Below are 17,697 nucleotides of genomic sequence, written 5' to 3' on the forward strand. Positions count from 1 at the left end.
ATTGCAACTTTTCGGCATTTTAAGGCGAAATTGTTCCTTTGGGGGGGTATTGCAACTTTTGGCCATTTTGAAGCGAAATTGTTCCTTTGGGGGGGTATTGCAATTTTTTGCCATTTTGAGGCGAAATTGTTCCTTTGGGGGGTTTTACAACTTTTAGCCATTTTGAAGCGAAATTGTTCCTTTGGGGGGTATTGCAATTTTTTGCCATTTTGAGTCGAAATTGTTCCTTTGGGGGGGTATTGCATCTTTTGGCCATTTTGAAGCGAAATTGTTCCTTTCGGGGGGTATTGCAACTTTTCGGCATTTTGAGGCGAAATTGTTCCTTTGGGGGGGTATTGCAATTTTTTTTTGCATTTTGAGGCGAAATTGTTCCTTTGGGGGGGTATTGCAACTTTTGGCCATTTTGAAGCGAAATTGTACCTTTGGGGGGGTATTGCAACTTTTCGGCATTTTGAAGCGAAATTGTTCCTTTGGGGGGGTATTGCAATTTTTCGGCATTTTGAGGCGAAATTGTTCCTTTGGGGGGGTATTGCAACTTTTGGCCATTTTGAAGCGAAATTGTTCCTTTGGGGGGGTATTGCAACTTTTCGGCATTTTGAAGCGAAATTGTTCCTTTGGGGGGGTATTGGAATTTTTTTCCATTTTGAGGCGAAATTGCTCCTTTGGGGGGTATTGCAATTTTTTTTTCATTTTGAGGCGAAATTGTTCCTTTGGGGGGGTATTGCAATTTTTTTTCCATTTTGAGGCGAAATTGTTCCTTTGGGGGGTATTGAAAGTTTTGGCCATTTTGAAGCGAAATTGTTCCTTTGGGGGGGTATTGCAACTTTTCGGCAATTTGAAGCAAAATTGTTCCTTTGGGGGGGTATTGCAATTTTTTTCCATTTTGAGGCGAAATTGTTCCTTGGGGGGGTATTGCAACTTTTGGCCATTTTGAAGCGAAATTGTTCCTTTGGGGGGTATTGCAATTTTTTGCCATTTTGAGGCGAAATTGTTCCTTTGGGGGGGTATTGCTACTTTTGGCCATTTTGAAGCGAAATTGTTCCTTTCGGGGGGTATTGCAACTTTTCGGCATTTTGAGGCGAAATTGTTCCTTTTGGGGGTATTGCAATTTTTTTTCCATTTTGAGGCGAAATTGTTCCTTTGGGGCGTATTGCAATTTTTTGCCGTTTTGAGGCGAAATTGTTCCTTTGGGGGGGTATTGCAACTTTTGGCCATTTTGAAGCGAAATTGTTCCTTTCGGGGGGTTTTGCAACTTTTCGGCATTTTGAGGCGAAATTGTTCCTTTGGGGGGGGTATTGCAACTTTTGGCCATTTTGAAGCGAAATTGTACCTTTGGGGGGGTATTGCAACTCTTCGGCATTTTGAGGCGAAATTGTTCCTTTGGGGGGTATTGCAATTTTTTTTTATTTTGAGGCGAAATAGTTCCTTTGGGGGGTATTGCAACTTTTGGCCATTTTGAAGCGAAATTGTTCCTTTGGGGGGTGTTGCAACTTTTCGGCATTTTGAGGCGAAATTGTTCCTTTGGGGGGGTATTGCAAATTTTTGCCATTTTGAAGCGAAATTGTTCCTTTGGGGGGTATTGCAATTTTTTGCCATTTTGAGGCGAAATTCCTCCATTGGGGGGGTATTGCAACTTTTGGCCATTTTGAAGCGAAATTGTTCCTTTCGGGGGGTATTGCAACTTTTCGGCATTTTGAGGCGAAATTGTTCCTTTGGGGGGGTATTGCAATCTTTTTTCCATTTTGAGGCGAAATTGTTCCTTTGGGGGGGTATTGCAACTTTTGGCCATTTTGAAGCGAAATTGTACCTTTGGGGGGTATTGCAACTTTTCGGCATTTTGAATCGAAATTGTTCCTTTGGGGGGGTTTTGCAATTTTTTGCCATTTTGAGGCGAAATTGTTCCTTTGGGGGGGTATTGCAACTTTTGGCCATGGTGAAGCGAAATTGTACCTTTGGGGGGGTATTGCAACTTTTCGGCATTTTGAAGCGAAATTGTTCCTTTGGGGGGTATTGCAATTTTTTGCCATTTTGAGGCGAAATTGTTACTTTGGGTGGGTATTGCAACTTTTGGCCATTTTGAAGCGAAATTGTTTCTTTGGGGGGTATTGCAATTTTTTGCCATTTTGAGGCGAAATTGTTCCTTGGGGGGTGTATTGCAATTTTTTGCCATTTTGAGGCGAAATTGTTGCTTTGGGGGGGTATTGCATCTTTTGGCTATTTTGAAGCGAAATTGTTCCTTTCGGGGGGTATTGCAACTTTTCGGCATTTTGAAGCGAAATTGTTCCTTTGGGGGGGTATTGCAATTTTTTGCCATTTTGAGGTGAATTTGTTCCTTTGGGGGGGTATTGCAATTTTTTGCCGTTTTGAGGCGAAATTGTTCCTTTGGGGGGGTATTGTAACTTTTGGCCATTTTGAAGCGAAATTGTTCCTTTCGGGGGGTATTGCAACTTTTCGGCATTTTAAGGCGAAATTGTTCCTTTGGGGGGGTTATGCAACTATTGGCCATTTTGAAGCGAAATTGTTCCTTTGGGGGGGTATTGCAATTTTTTGCCATTTTGAGGCGAAATTGTTCCTTTGGGGGGGTATTGCAATTTTTTGCCATTTTGAGGCGAAATTCCTCCATTGGGGGGGTATTGCAACTTTTAGCCATTTTGAAGCGAAATTGTTCCTTTCGGGGGGTATTGCAACTTTTCGGCATTTTGAGGCGAAATTGTTCCTTTGAGGGGTATTGCAATTTTTTTTTGCATTTTGAGGCGAAATTGTTCCTTTGGGGGGGTATTGCAACTTTTGGCCATTTTGAAGCGAAATTGTACCTTTGGGGGGTATTGCAACTTTTCGGCATTTTGAAGCGAAATTGTTCCTTTGGGGGGGTATTGCAATTTTTCGGCATTTTGAGGCGAAATTGTTCCTTTGGGGGGGAATTGCAACTTTTGGGCATTTTGAAGCGAAATTGTTCCTTTCGGGGGGTATTGCAACTTTTCGGCATTTTGAGGCGAAATTGATCCTTTGGGGGGGTATTGCAACTTTTGGCCATTTTGAAGCGAAATTGTTCGTTTGGGGGGGTATTGCAATTTTTTGCCATTTTGAGGCGAAATTGTTCTTTTGGGGGGGTATTGCAACTTTTGGCCATTTTGAAGCGAAATTGTTCATTTCGGTGGGTATTGCAACTTTTCAGCATTTTGAGGCGAAATTGTTCCTTTGGGGGGGTATTGCAATTTTTTTTTCATTTTGAGGCGAAATTGTTCCTTTGGGGGGGTATTGCAATTTTTTTCCATTTTGAGGCGAAATTGTACCTTTGGGGGGGTATTGCAACTTTTCGGCATTTTGAAGCGAAATTGTTCCTTTGGGGGGTTATTGCAATTTTTTGCCATTTTGAGGTGAAATTGTTCCTTTGGGAGGGTATTGCAACTTTTGGCCATTTTGAAGTGAAATTGTTCCTTTCGGGGGTTATTGCAACTTTTCAGCATTTTGAGGCGAAATTGTTCCTTTGGGGGGTATTGCAATTTTTTGCCATTTTGAGGCGAAATTGTTCCTTTGGGTGGGTATTGCAACTTTTGGCCATTTTGAAGCGAAATTGTTCCTTTGGGGGGTATTGCAATTTTTTGCCATTTTGAGGCGAAATTGTTCCTTGGGGGGTGTATTGCAATTTTTTGCCATTTTGAGGCGAAATTGTTGCTTTGGGGGGGTATTGCATCTTTTGGCTATTTTGAAGCGAAATTGTTCCTTTCGGGGAGTATTGCAACTTTTCGGCATTTTGAAGCGAAATTGTTCCTTTGGGGGGGTATTGCAATTTTTTGCCATTTTGAGGTGAATTTGTTCCTTTGGGGGGGTATTGCAATTTTTTGCCGTTTTGAGGCGAAATTGTTCCTTTGGGGGGGTATTGCAACTTTTGGCCATTTTGAAGCGAAATTGTTCCTTTCGGGGGGTATTGCAACTTTTCGGCATTTTAAGGCGAAATTGTTCCTTTGGGGGGGTATTGCAACTTTTGGTCATTTTGAAGCGAAATTGTTCCTTTGGGGGGGTATTGCAATTTTTTGCCATTTTGAGGTGAAATTGTGCCTTTGGGGGGTTTTACAACTTTTAGCCATTTTGAAGCGAAATTGTTCCTTTGGGGGGTATTGCAATTTTTTGCCATTTTGAGTCGAAATTGTTCCTTTGGGGGGGTATTGCATCTTTTGGCCATTTTGAAGCGAAATTGTTCCTTTCGGGGGGTATTGCAATTTTTTTTTATTTTGAGGCGAAATTGTTCCTTTGGGGGGTATTGGTACTTTTGGCCATTTTGAAGCGGAATTGTTCCTTTGGGGGGGTATTGCAACTTTTCGGCATTTTGAGGCGAAATTGTTCCTTTGGGGGGTATTGCAATTTTTTGCCATTTTGAGGCGAAATTGTTCCTTTGGGGGGGTATTGCAACTTTTGGCCATTTTGAAGCGAAATTGTTCCTTTCGGGGGGTATTGCAACTTTTCGGCATTTTGAGGCGAAATTGTTCCTTTGGGGGGGTATTGCAACTTTTGGCCATTTTGAAACGAAATTGTACCTTTGGGGGGGTATTGCAACTCTTCGGCATTTTGAGGCGAAATTGTTCCTTTGGGGGGTATTGCAATTTTTTTTTATTTTGAGGCGAAATTGTTCCTTTGGGGGGTATTGCAACTTTTGGCCATTTTGAAGCGAAATTGTTCCTTTGGGGGGGTGTTGCAACTTTTCTGCATTTTGAGGCGAAATTGTTCCTTTGGGGGGGTATTGCAAATTTTTGCCATTTTGAGGCGAAATTGTTCCTTTGGGGGAGTATTGCAACTTTTGGCCATTTTGAAGCGAAATTGTTCCTTTGGGGGGTATTGCAATTTTTTGCCATTTTGAGGCGAAACTCCTCCATTGGGGGGGTATTGCAACTTTTGGCCATTTTGAAGCGAAATTGTAACTTTCGGGGGGTATTGCAACTTTTCGGCATTTTGAGGCGAAATTGTTCCTTTGGGGGGGTATTGCAATCTTTTTTCCATTTTGAGGCGAAATTGTTCCTTTGGGGGGGTATTGCAACTTTTGGCCATTTTGAAGCGAAATTGTACCTTTGGGGGGTATTGCAACTTTTCGGCATTTTGAATCGAAATTGTTCCTTTGGGGGGGTTTTGCAATTTTTTGCCATTTTGAGGCGAAATTATTCCTTTGGGGGGGTATTGCAACTTTTGGCCATTTTGAAGCGAAATTGTTCCTTTGGGGGGTATTGCAATTTTTTTTCCATTTTGAGGCGAAATTGTTCCTTTGGGGGGGTATTGCAACTTTTGGCCATGGTGAAGCGAAATTGTACCTTTGGGGGGGTATTGCAACTTTTCGGCATTTTGAAGCGAAATTGTTCCTTTGGGGGGTATTGCAATTTTTTGCCATTTTGAGGCGAAATTGTTCCTTTGGGGGGGTATTGCAACTTTTGGCCATTTTGAAGCGAAATTGTTCCTTTAGGGGGGTATTGCAATTTTTTTTCCATTTTGAGGCGAAATTGTTCCTTTGGGGGGGTATTGCAATTTTTTGCCATTTTGAGGTGAAATTGTTCCTTTGGGAGGGTATTGCAACTTTTGGCCATTTTGAAGTGAAATTGTTCCTTTCGGGGGTATTGCAACTTTTCAGCATTTTGAGGCGAAATTGTTCCTTTGGGGGGTATTGCAATTTTTTGCCATTTTGAGGCGAAATTGTTCCTTTGGGTGGGTATTGCAACTTTTGGCCATTTTGAAGCGAAATTGTTCCTTTGGGGGGTATTGCAATTTTTTGCCATTTTGAGGCGAAATTGTTCCTTGGGGGTGTATTGCAATTTTTTGCCATTTTGAGGCGAAATTGTTGCTTTGGGGGGGTATTGCATTTTTTGGCTATTTTGAAGCGAAATTGTTCCTTTCGGGGGGTATTGCAACTTTTCGGCATTTTGAAGCGAAAATGTTCCTTTGGGGGGTATTGCAATTTTTTGCCATTTTGAGGTGAATTTGTTCCTTTGGGGGGTATTGCAATTTTTTGCCGTTTTGAGGCGAAATTGTTCCTTTGGGGGGGTATTGCAACTTTTGGCCATTTTGAAGCGAAATTGTTCCTTTCGGGGGGTATTTGCAACTTTTCGGCATTTTAAGGCGAAATTGTTCCTTTGGGGGGGTATTGCAATTTTTTGCCATTTTGAGGCGAAATTGTTCCTTTGGGGGGTTTTACAACTTTTAGCCATTTTGAAGCGAAATTGTTCCTTTGGGGGGTATTGCAATTTTTTGCCATTTTGAGTCGAAATTGTTCCTTTGGGGGGGTATTGCATCTTTTGGCCATTTTGAAGCGAAATTGTTCCTTTCGGGGGGTATTGCAACTTTTCGGCATTTTGAGGCGAAATTGTTCCTTTGGGGGGGTATTGCAATTTTTTTGCATTTTGAGGCGAAATTGTTCCTTTGGGGGGGTATTGCAACTTTTGGCCATTTTGAAGCGAAATTGTACCTTTGGGGGGGTATTGCAACTTTTCGGCATTTTGAAGCGAAATTGTTCCTTTGGGGGGTATTGCAATTTTTCGGCATTTTGAGGCGAAATTGTTCCTTTGGGGGGGTATTGCAACTTTTGGCCATTTTGAAGCGAAATTGTTCCTTTGGGGGGGTATTGCAACTTTTCGGCATTTTGAAGCGAAATTGTTCCTTTGGGGGGGTATTGGAATTTTTTTCCATTTTGAGGCGAAATTGCTCCTTTGGGGGGTATTGCAATTTTTTTTCCATTTTGAGGCGAAATTGTTCCTTTGGGGGGTATTGAAAGTTTTGGCCATTTTGAAGCGAAATTGTTCCTTTGGGGGGGTATTGCAACTTTTCGGCAATTTGAAGCAAAATTGTTCCTTTGGGGGGGTATTGCAATTTTTTTCCATTTTGAGGCGAAATTGTTCCTTGGGGGGGTATTGCAACTTTTGGCCATTTTGAAGCGAAATTGTTCCTTTGGGGGGGTATTGCAATTTTTTTCCATTTTGAGGCGAAATTGTTCCTTTGGGGCGTATTGCAATTTTTTGCCGTTTTGAGGCGAAATTGTTCCTTTGGGGGGGTATTGCAACTTTTGGCCATTTTGAAGCGAAATTGTTCCTTTCGGGGGGTATTGCAACTTTTCGGCATTTTGAGGCGAAATTGTTCCTTTGGGGGGTATTGCAACTTTTGGCCATTTTGAAGCGAAATTGTTCCTTTGGGGGGTATTGCAATTTTTTGCCATTTTGAGGCGAAATTGTTCCTTTGGGGGGTTTTACAACTTTTAGCCATTTTGAAGCGAAATTGTTCCTTTGGGGGGTATTGCAATTTTTTGCCATTTTGAGTCGAAATTGTTCCTTTGGGGGGGTATTGCATCTTTTGGCCATTTTGAAGCGAAATTGCTCCTTTGGGGGGTATTGCAATTTTTTTTTCATTTTGAGGCGAAATTGTTCCTTTGGGGGGGTATTGCAATTTTTTTTCCATTTTGAGGCGAAATTGTTCCTTTGGGGGGGTATTGAAAGTTTTGGCCATAATGAAGCAAAATTGTTCCTTTGGGGGGGTATTGCAACTTTTCGGCAATTTGAAGCAAAATTGTTCCTTTGGGGGGGTATTGCAATTTTTTTCCATTTTGAGGCGAAATTGTTCCTTTGGGGGGGTATTGCAACTTTTGGCCATTTTGAAGCGAAATTGTTCCTTTGGGGGGTATTGCAATTTTTTGCCATTTTGAGGAGAAATTAATCCTTTGGGGGGTATTGCTACTTTTGGCCATTTTGAAGCGAAATTGTTCCTTTCGGGGGGTATTGCAACTTTTCGGCATTTTGAGGCGAAATTGTTTCTTTGGGGGGTATTGCAATTTTTTTTCCATTTTGAGGCGAAATTGTTCCTTTTGGGGGGTATTGCAACTTTTGGGCATTTTGAGGCGAAATTGTTCCTTTGGGGGGTATTGCAATTTTTTTTCCATTTTGAGGCGAAATTTTTCCTTTGGGGGGGTATTGCAACTTTTCGGCAATTTGAAGCAAAATTGTTCCTTTGGGGGGGTATTGCAACTTTTGGCCATTTTGAAGCGAAATTGTTCCTTTGGGGGTATTGCAATTTTTTGCCATTTTGAGGAGAAATTGTTCCTTTGGGGGGTATTGCTACTGTTGGCCATTTTGAAGCGAAATTGTTCCTTTCGGGGGGTATTGCAACTTTTCGGCATTTTGAGGCGAAATTGTTCCTTTGGGGGTATTGCAATTTTTTTTCCATTTTGAGGCGAAATTGTTCGTTTTGGGGGGTATTGCAACTTTTGGGCATTTTGAGGCGAAATTGTTCCTTTGGGGGGTATTGCAATTTCTTGCCATTTTGAGGCGAAATTGTTCCTTGGGGGGGTATTGCAACTTTTGGCCATTTTGAAGCGAAATTGTTCCTTTGGGGGGTATTGCAATTTTTTGCCATTTTGAGGCGAAATTGTTCCTTTGGGGGGGTATTGCTACTTTTGGCCATTTTGAAGCGAAATTGTTCCTTTCGGGGGGTATTGCAAATTTTCGGCATTTTGAAGCGAAATTGTTCTTTTCGGGGGGTATTGCAACTTTTCGGCATTTTGAGGCGAAATTGTTCCTTTGGGGGGGTATTGCAACTTTTCGGCATTTTGATGCAAAATTGTTCCTTTGGGGGATATTGCAATTTTTTGCCATTTTGAGGCGAAATTGTTCCTTTGGGGGGGTATTGCAACTTTTGGCCATTTTGAGGTGAAATTGTTCCTTTGGGGGGGTATTGCAACTTTTGGCCATTTTTGAAGCGAAATTGTTCCTTTCGGGGGGGGTATTGCAATTTTTTGCCATTTTGAGGCGAAATTGTTCCTTTGGGGGCGTATTGCAATTTTTTTCCATTTTGAGGCGAAATTGTTCCTTTGGGGGGGTATTGCAACTTTTCGGCATTTTGAGGTGAAATTGTTCCTTTGGGGGGGTATTGCAATTTTTTTTCCATTTTGAGGCGAAATTGTTCCTTTGGGGGGTATTGCAACTTTTGGCCATTTTGAAGCGAAATTGTTCCTTTGGGGGGTATTGCAACTTTTCGGCATTTTGAGGCGAAATTGTTCTTTTGGGGGGGTATTGCAAGTTTTGGCCATTTTGAAGCGAAATTGTTCCTTTGGGGGGGTATTGCAACTTTTCGGCATTTTGAAGCAAAATTGTTCCTTTGGGGGGTATTGCAATTTTTTTCCATTTTGAGGCGAAATTGTTCCTTTGGGGGTATTGCAACTTTTGGCCATTTTGAAGCGATATTGTTCCTTTGGGGGGGTATTGCAATTTTTTGCCATTTTGAGGCGAAATTGTTCCTTTTGGGGGGTATTGCAACTTTTCGGCATTTTAAAGCGAAATTGTTCCTTTGGGGGGGTATTGGAATTTTTTTCCATTTTGAGGCGAAATTGTTCCTTTGGGGGGGTATTGCAACTTTTGGCCATTTTGAAGCGATATTGTTCCTTTGGGGGGTATTGCAATTTTTTGCCATTTTGAGGCAAAATTGTTCCTTTGGGGGGGTATTGCAACTTTTCGGCATTTTGAAGCGAAATTGTTCCTTTGCGGGGGTATTGGAATTTTTTTCCATTTTGAGGCGAAATTGTTCCTTTGGGGGGGTATTGCAATTTTTGGCCATTTTGAAGCGAAATTGTTCCTTTCGGGGGGTATTGCAACTTTTCGGCATTTTGAGGCGAAATTGATCCTTTGGGGGGGTATTGCAACTTTTGGCCATTTTGAAGCGAAATTGTTCCTTTCGGGGGGTATTGCATCTTTTGGCCATTTTGAAGCGAAATTGTTCCTTTGGGGGGGTATTGCATCTTTTGGCCATTTTGAAGCGAAATTGTTCCTTTCGGGGGGTATTGCAACTTTTCGGCATTTTGAGGCGAAATTGTTCCTTTGGGGGGGTATTGCAATTTTTTTTGCATTTTGAGGCGAAATTGTTCCTTTGGGGGGGTATTGCAACTTTTGGCCATTTTGAAGCGAAATTGTACCTTTGGGGGGGTATTGCAACTTTTCGGCATTTTGAAGCGAAATTGTTCCTTTGGGGGGTATTGCAATTTTTCGGCATTTTGAGGCGAAATTGTTCCTTTGGGGGGGTATTGCAACTTTTGGCCATTTTGAAGCGAAATTGTTCCTTTGGGGGGGTATTGCAACTTTTCGGCATTTTGAAGCGAAATTGTTCCTTTGGGGGGGTATTGGAATTTTTTTCCATTTTGAGGCGAAATTGCTCCTTTGGGGGGTATTGCAATTTTTTTTTCATTTTGAGGCGAAATTGTTCCTTTGGGGGGTATTGCAATTTTTTTTCCATTTTGAGGCGAAATTGTTCCTTTGGGGGGTATTGAAAGTTTTGGCCATTTTGAAGCGAAATTGTTCCTTTGGGGGGGTATTGCAACTTTTCGGCAATTTGAAGCAAAATTGTTCCTTTGGGGGGGTATTGCAATTTTTTTCCATTTTGAGGCGAAATTGTTCCTTGGGGGGGTATTGCAACTTTTGGCCATTTTGAAGCGAAATTGTTCCTTTGGGGGGGTATTGCAATTTTTTTCCATTTTGAGGCGAAATTGTTCCTTTGGGGCGTATTGCAATTTTTTGCCGTTTTGAGGCGAAATTGTTCCTTTGGGGGGGTATTGCAACTTTTGGCCATTTTGAAGCGAAATTGTTCCTTTCGGGGGGTATTGCAACTTTTCGGCATTTTGAGGCGAAATTGTTCCTTTGGGGGGTATTGCAACTTTTGGCCATTTTGAAGCGAAATTGTTCCTTTGGGGGGTATTGCAATTTTTTGCCATTTTGAGGCGAAATTGTTCCTTTGGGGGGTTTTACAACTTTTAGCCATTTTGAAGCGAAATTGTTCCTTTGGGGGGTATTGCAATTTTTTGCCATTTTGAGTCGAAATTGTTCCTTTGGGGGGGTATTGCATCTTTTGGCCATTTTGAAGCGAAATTGCTCCTTTGGGGGGTATTGCAATTTTTTTTTCATTTTGAGGCGAAATTGTTCCTTTGGGGGGGTATTGCAATTTTTTTTCCATTTTGAGGCGAAATTGTTCCTTTGGGGGGGTATTGAAAGTTTTGGCCATAATGAAGCAAAATTGTTCCTTTGGGGGGGTATTGCAACTTTTCGGCAATTTGAAGCAAAATTGTTCCTTTGGGGGGGTATTGCAATTTTTTTCCATTTTGAGGCGAAATTGTTCCTTTGGGGGGGTATTGCAACTTTTGGCCATTTTGAAGCGAAATTGTTCCTTTGGGGGGTATTGCAATTTTTTGCCATTTTGAGGAGAAATTAATCCTTTGGGGGGTATTGCTACTTTTGGCCATTTTGAAGCGAAATTGTTCCTTTCGGGGGGTATTGCAACTTTTCGGCATTTTGAGGCGAAATTGTTTCTTTGGGGGGTATTGCAATTTTTTTTCCATTTTGAGGCGAAATTGTTCCTTTTGGGGGGTATTGCAACTTTTGGGCATTTTGAGGCGAAATTGTTCCTTTGGGGGGTATTGCAATTTTTTTTCCATTTTGAGGCGAAATTGTTCCTTTGGGGGGGTATTGCAACTTTTCGGCAATTTGAAGCAAAATTGTTCCTTTGGGGGGGTATTGCAACTTTTGGCCATTTTGAAGCGAAATTGTTCCTTTGGGGGTATTGCAATTTTTTGCCATTTTGAGGAGAAATTGTTCCTCTGGGGGGGTATTGCTACTGTTGGCCATTTTGAAGCGAAATTGTTCCTTTCGGGGGGTATTGCAACTTTTCGGCATTTTGAGGCGAAATTGTTCCTTTGGGGGTATTGCAATTTTTTTTCCATTTTGAGGCGAAATTGTTCCTTTTGGGGGGTATTGCAACTTTTGGGCATTTTGAGGCGAAATTGTTCCTTTGGGGGGTATTGCAATTTCTTGCCATTTTGAGGCGAAATTGTTCCTTGGGGGGGTATTGCAACTTTTGGCCATTTTGAAGCGAAATTGTTCCTTTGGGGGGTATTGCAATTTTTTGCCATTTTGAGGCGAAATTGTTCCTTTGGGGGGGTATTGCTACTTTTGGCCATTTTGAAGCGAAATTGTTCCTTTCGGGGGGTATTGCAAATTTTCGGCATTTTGACGCGAAATTGTTCTTTTCGGGGGGTATTGCAACTTTTCGGCATTTTGAGGCGAAATTGTTCCTTTGGGGGGGTATTGCAACTTTTCGGCATTTTGATGCAAAATTGTTCCTTTGGGGGATATTGCAATTTTTTGCCATTTTGAGGCGAAATTGTTCCTTTGGGGGGGTATTGCAACTTTTGGCCATTTTGAGGTGAAATTGTTCCTTTGGGGGGGTATTGCAACTTTTGGCCATTTTGAAGCGAAATTGTTCCTTTCGGGGGGGTATTGCAATTTTTTGCCATTTTGAGGCGAAATTGTTCCTTTGGGGGCGTATTGCAATTTTTTTCCATTTTGAGGCGAAATTGTTCCTTTGGGGGGGTATTGCAACTTTTCGGCATTTTGAGGTGAAATTGTTCCTTTGGGTAGGTATTGCAATTTTTTTTCCATTTTGAGGCGAAATTGTTCCTTTGGGGGGTATTGCAACTTTTGGCCATTTTGAAGCGAAATTGTTCCTTTGGGGGGTATTGCAACTTTTCGGCATTTTGAGGCGAAATTGTTCTTTTGGGGGGGTATTGCAAGTTTTGGCCATTTTGAAGCGAAATTGTTCCTTTGGGGGGGTATTGCAACTTTTCGGCATTTTGAAGCAAAATTGTTCCTTTGGGGGGTATTGCATTTTTTTCCATTTTGAGGCGAAATTGTTCCTTTGGGGGTATTGCAACTTTTGGCCATTTTGAAGCGATATTGTTCCTTTGGGGGGGTATTGCAATTTTTTGCCATTTTGAGGCGAAATTGTTCCTTTTGGGGGGTATTGCAACTTTTCGGCATTTTAAAGCGAAATTGTTCCTTTGGGGGGGTATTGGAATTTTTTTCCATTTTGAGGCGAAATTGTTCCTTTGGGGGGGTATTGCAACTTTTGGCCATTTTAAAGCGAAATTGATCCTTTCGGGGGGTATTGCAACTTTTCGGCATTTTGAGGCGAAATTGATCCTTTGGGAGGGTATTGCAACTTTTGGCCATTTTGAAGCGAAATTGTTCGTTTGGGGGGGTATTGCAATTTTTTGCCATTTTGAGGCGAAATTGTTCTTTTGGGGGGGTATTGTAACTTTTGGCCATTTTGAAGCGAAATTGTTCCTTTCGGTGGGTATTGCAACTTTTCGGCATTTTGAGGCGAAATTGTTCCTTTGGGGGGGGTATTGCAACTTTTCGGCATTTTGAGGCGAAATTGTTCCTTTGGGGGGTATTGCAATTTTTTGCCATTTTGAGGCGAAATTGTTCCTTCGGGGGGGTATTGCAAGTTTTGGCCATTTTGAAGCGAAATTGTTCCTTTGGGGGGGGTATTGCAACTTTTCGGCATTTTGAAGCAAAATTGTTCCTTTGGGGGGGTATTGCAATTTTTTTTCCATTTTGAGGCGAAATTGTTCTTTTGGGGGGGTATTGCAACTTTTGGCCATTTTGAAGCGATATTGTTCCTTTGGGGGGTATTGCAATTTTTTGCCATTTTGAGGCAAAATTGTTCCTTTGGGGGGGTATTGCAACTTTTCGGCATTTTGAAGCGAAATTGTTCCTTTGCGGGGGTATTGGAATTTTTTTCCATTTTGAGGCGAAATTGTTCCTTTGGGGGGGTATTGCAATTTTTGGCCATTTTGAAGCGAAATTGTTCCTTTCGGGGGGTATTGCAACTTTTCGGCATTTTGAGGCGAAATTGATCCTTTGGGGGGGTATTGCAACTTTTGGCCATTTTGAAGCGAAATTGTTCGTTTGGGGGGAATTGCAATTTTTTTTCCATTTTGAGGCGAAATTGTTCCTTTGGGGGGGTATTGCAACTTTTGGCCATTTTGAAGCGAAATTGTTCCTTTGGGGGGTACTGCAATTTTTTGCCATTTTGAGGCGAAATTGTTCCTTTGGGGGGGTATTGCAACTTTTGGCCATTTTGAAGCGAAATTGTTCCTTTCGGGGGGTATTGCAACTTTTCGGCATTTTGAGGCGATATTGTTCCTTTGGGGGGTATTGCAATTTTTTTTCCATTTTGAGGCGAAATTGTTCCTTTGGGGGGGTATTGCAAGTTTTGGCCATTTTGAAGCGAATTTGTTCCTTTGGGGGGGTATTGCAAGTTTTGGCCATTTTGAAGCGAAATTGTTCCTTTGGGGGGGTATTGCAACTTTTCGGCATTTTGAAGCTAAATTGTTCCTTTCGGGGGGAATTGCAGTTTTTTTTCCATTTTGAGGCGAAATTGTTCCTTTGGGGGTATTGCAACTTTTGGCCATTTTGAAGCGAAATTGTTCCTTTGGGGGGTTATTGCAACTTTTCGGCATTTTAAGGCGAAATTGTTCCTTTGGGGGGGTATTGCAATTTCTTGCCATTTTGAGGCGAAATTGTTCCTTTGGGGGGGTATTGCAACTTTTGGCCATTTTGAAGCGAAATTGTTCCTTTCGGGGGGTATTGAAACTTTTCGGCATTTTGAGGCAAAATTGTTCCTTTGGGGGGGTATTGCAACTTTTGGACATTTTGAAACGAAATTGTTCCTTTGGGGGGTATTGCAATTTTTTGCCATTTTGAGGCGAAATTGTTCCTTTGGGGGGTGTATTGCAATTTTTTTCCATTTTGAGGCGAAATTGTTCCTTTGGGGGGGTATTGCAACTTTTAGCCATTTTGAAGCGAAATTGTTCCTTTGGGGGGTATTGCAATTTTTTGCCATTTTGAGGAGAAATTGTTCCTTTGGGGGGTATTGCTACTTTTGGCCATTTTGAAGCGAAATTGTTCCTTTTGGGGGGTATTGCAACTTTTCGGCATTTTGAGGCGAAATTGTTCCTTTGGGGGGTGTATTGCAATTTTTTTCCATTTTGAGGCGAAATTGTTCCTTTGGGGGGGTATTGCAACTTTTAGCCATTTTGAAGCGAAATTGTTCCTTTGGGGGGTATTGCAATTTTTTGCCATTTTGAGGAGAAATTGTTCCTTTGGGGGGTATTGCTACTTTTGGCCATTTTGAAGCGAAATTGTTCCTTTCGGGGGGTATTGCAACTTTTCCGCATTTTGAGGCGAAATTGATCCTTTGGGGGGGTATTGCAACTTTTGGCCATTTTGAAGCGAAATTGTTCGTTTGGGGGGAATTGCAATTTTTTCCATTTTGAGGCGAAATTGTTCCTTTGGGGGGGTATTGCAACTTTTGGCCATTTTGTTGCGAAATTGTTCCTTTGGGGGGTATTGCAATTTTTTGCCATTTTGAGGCGAAATTGTTCCTTTGGGGGGGTATTGCAACTTTTGGCCATTTTGAAGCGAAATTGTTCCTTTCGGGGGGTATTGCAACTTTTCGGCATTTTGATGCGATATTGTTCCTTTGGGGGGTATTGCAATTTTTTTTCCATTTTGAGGCGGAATTGTTCCTTTGGGGGGGTATTGCAAGTTTTGGCCATTTTGAAGCGAATTTGTTCCTTTGGGGGGGTATTGCAAGTTTTGGCCATTTTGAAGCGAAATTGTTCCTTTGGGGGGGTATTGCAACTTTTCGGCATTTTGAAGCAAAATTGTTCCTTTGGGGGGGGGGTATTGCAATTTTTTTCAAATTTGAGGCGAAATTGTTCCTTTGGGGGGGTATTGCAACTTTTGGCCATTTTGAAGCGAAATTGTTCCTTTGGGGGGTTTTGCAATTTTTGCCATTTTGAGGCGAAATTGTTCCTTTGGTGGGGTATTGCAACTTTTGGCCATTTTGAAGCGAAATTGTTCCTTTTGGGGGGTATTGCAACTTTTCGGCATTTTGAGGCGAAATTGTTCCTTTGGGGGGGTATTGCAATTTTTTGCCATTTTGAGGCGAAATTGTTCCTTTGGGGGGGTATTGCAACTTTTGGCCATTTTGAAGCGAAATTGTTCCTTTGGGGGGGTATTGCAATTTTTGTTGGCCATTTTGAAGCGAAATTGTTCCTTTGGGTGGGTATTGCAATTTTTTTTCCATTTTGAGGCGAAATTGTTCCTTTGGGGGGGTATTGCAATTTTTTGCCATTTTGAGGCGAAATTGTTCCTTTGGGGGGGTATTGCAACTTTTGGCCATTTTGAAGCGAATTTGTTCCTTGGGGGGGTATTGCAACTTTTCAGGATTTTGAGGCGAAATTGTTCCTTTGGGGGGGCATTGCAATTTTTTGCCATTTTGAGGCGAAATTGTTCCTTTGGGGGGGTATTGCAACTTTTGGCCATTTTGAAGCGAAATTGTTCCTTTGAGTGGGTATTGCAATTTTTTTTCCATTTTGAGGCGATATTGTTCCTTTGGGGGGGTATTGCAATTTTTTGCCATTTTGAGGCGAAATTGTTGCTTTGGGGAGGTATTGCAATTTTTTGCCATTTTGAGGCGAAATTGTTCCTTTGGGGGGGTATTGCAACTTTTGGCCATTTTAAAGCGAAATTGTTGCTTTGGGGGTATTGCAACTTTTGGCCATTTTGAAGCGAATTTGTTCCCTTGGGGGGGGAATTGCAATTTTTTGCCATTTTGAGGCGAAATTGTTCCTTTGGGGAGATATTGCAATTTTTTGCCATTTTGAGGCGAAATTGTTCCTTTGGGGGGGGGGGTATTGCAACTTTTGGCCATTTTAAAGCGAAATTGTTCCTTTGGGGGGGTATTGCAACTTTTGGCCATTTTGAAGCGAAATTGTTCCTTTGAGGGGGTATTGCAATTTTTGTTGGCCATTTTGAAGCGAAATTGTTCCTTTGGGTGGGTATTGCAATTTTTTTTCCATTTTGAGGCGAAATTGTTCCTTTGGGGGGGTATTGCAATTTTTTGCCATTTTGAGGCGAAATTGTTCCTTTGGGGGGGTATTGCAACTTTTGGCCATTTTGAAGCGAATTTGTTCCTTTGGGGGGGAATTGCAATTTTTTGCCATTTTGAGGCGAAATTGTTCCTTTGGGGATGTATTGCAATTTTTTGCCATTTTGAGGCGAAATTGTTCCTTTGGGGGGGTATTGCAATTTTTTGCCATTTTGAGGCGAAATTGTTCCTTTGGGGGGGTATTGCAACTTTTGGCCATTTTGAAGCGAAATTGTTTCTTTGGGGGGTATTGCAATTTTTTACCATTTTGAGGCGAAATTGTTCCTTAGGGGGGGTATTGCAACTTTTGGCCATTTTGAAGCGAAATTGTTCCTTTGGGGGGGTATTGCAATTTTTTGCCATTTTGAGGCGAAATTGTTCCTTTGGGGGGGTATTGCAACTTTTGGCCATTTTGAAGCGAATTTGTTCCTTTGGGGGGGAATTGCAATTTTTTGCCATTTTGAGGCGAAATTGTTCCTTTGGGGATGTATTGCAATTTTTTGCCATTTTGAGGCGAAATTGTTCCTTTGGGGGGGTATTGCAATTTTTTGCCATTTTGAGGCGAAATTGTTCCTTTGGGGGGGTATTGCAACTTTTGGCCATTTTGAAGCGAAATTGTTTCTTTGGGGGGTATTGCAATTTTTTACCATTTTGAGGCGAAATTGTTCCTTAGGGGGGGTATTGCAACTTTTGGCCATTTTGAAGCGAAATTGTTCCTTTGGGGGGGTATTGCAACTTTTGGCCATTTTGAAGCGAAATTGTACCTTTGGGGGGTATTGCAACTTTTCGGCATTTTGAAGCGAAATTGTTCCTTTGGGGGGGTATTGCAATTTTTTGCCATTTTGAGGCGAAATTGTTCCTTTGGGGGGGTATTGCAACTTTTGGCCATTTTGAAGCGAAATTGTTCCTTTGGGG

This window comes from Anomaloglossus baeobatrachus, chromosome 4, assembly GCF_048569485.1.
Source record: "Anomaloglossus baeobatrachus isolate aAnoBae1 chromosome 4, aAnoBae1.hap1, whole genome shotgun sequence".
Lineage (NCBI taxonomy): Eukaryota > Metazoa > Chordata > Amphibia > Anura > Aromobatidae > Anomaloglossus > Anomaloglossus baeobatrachus.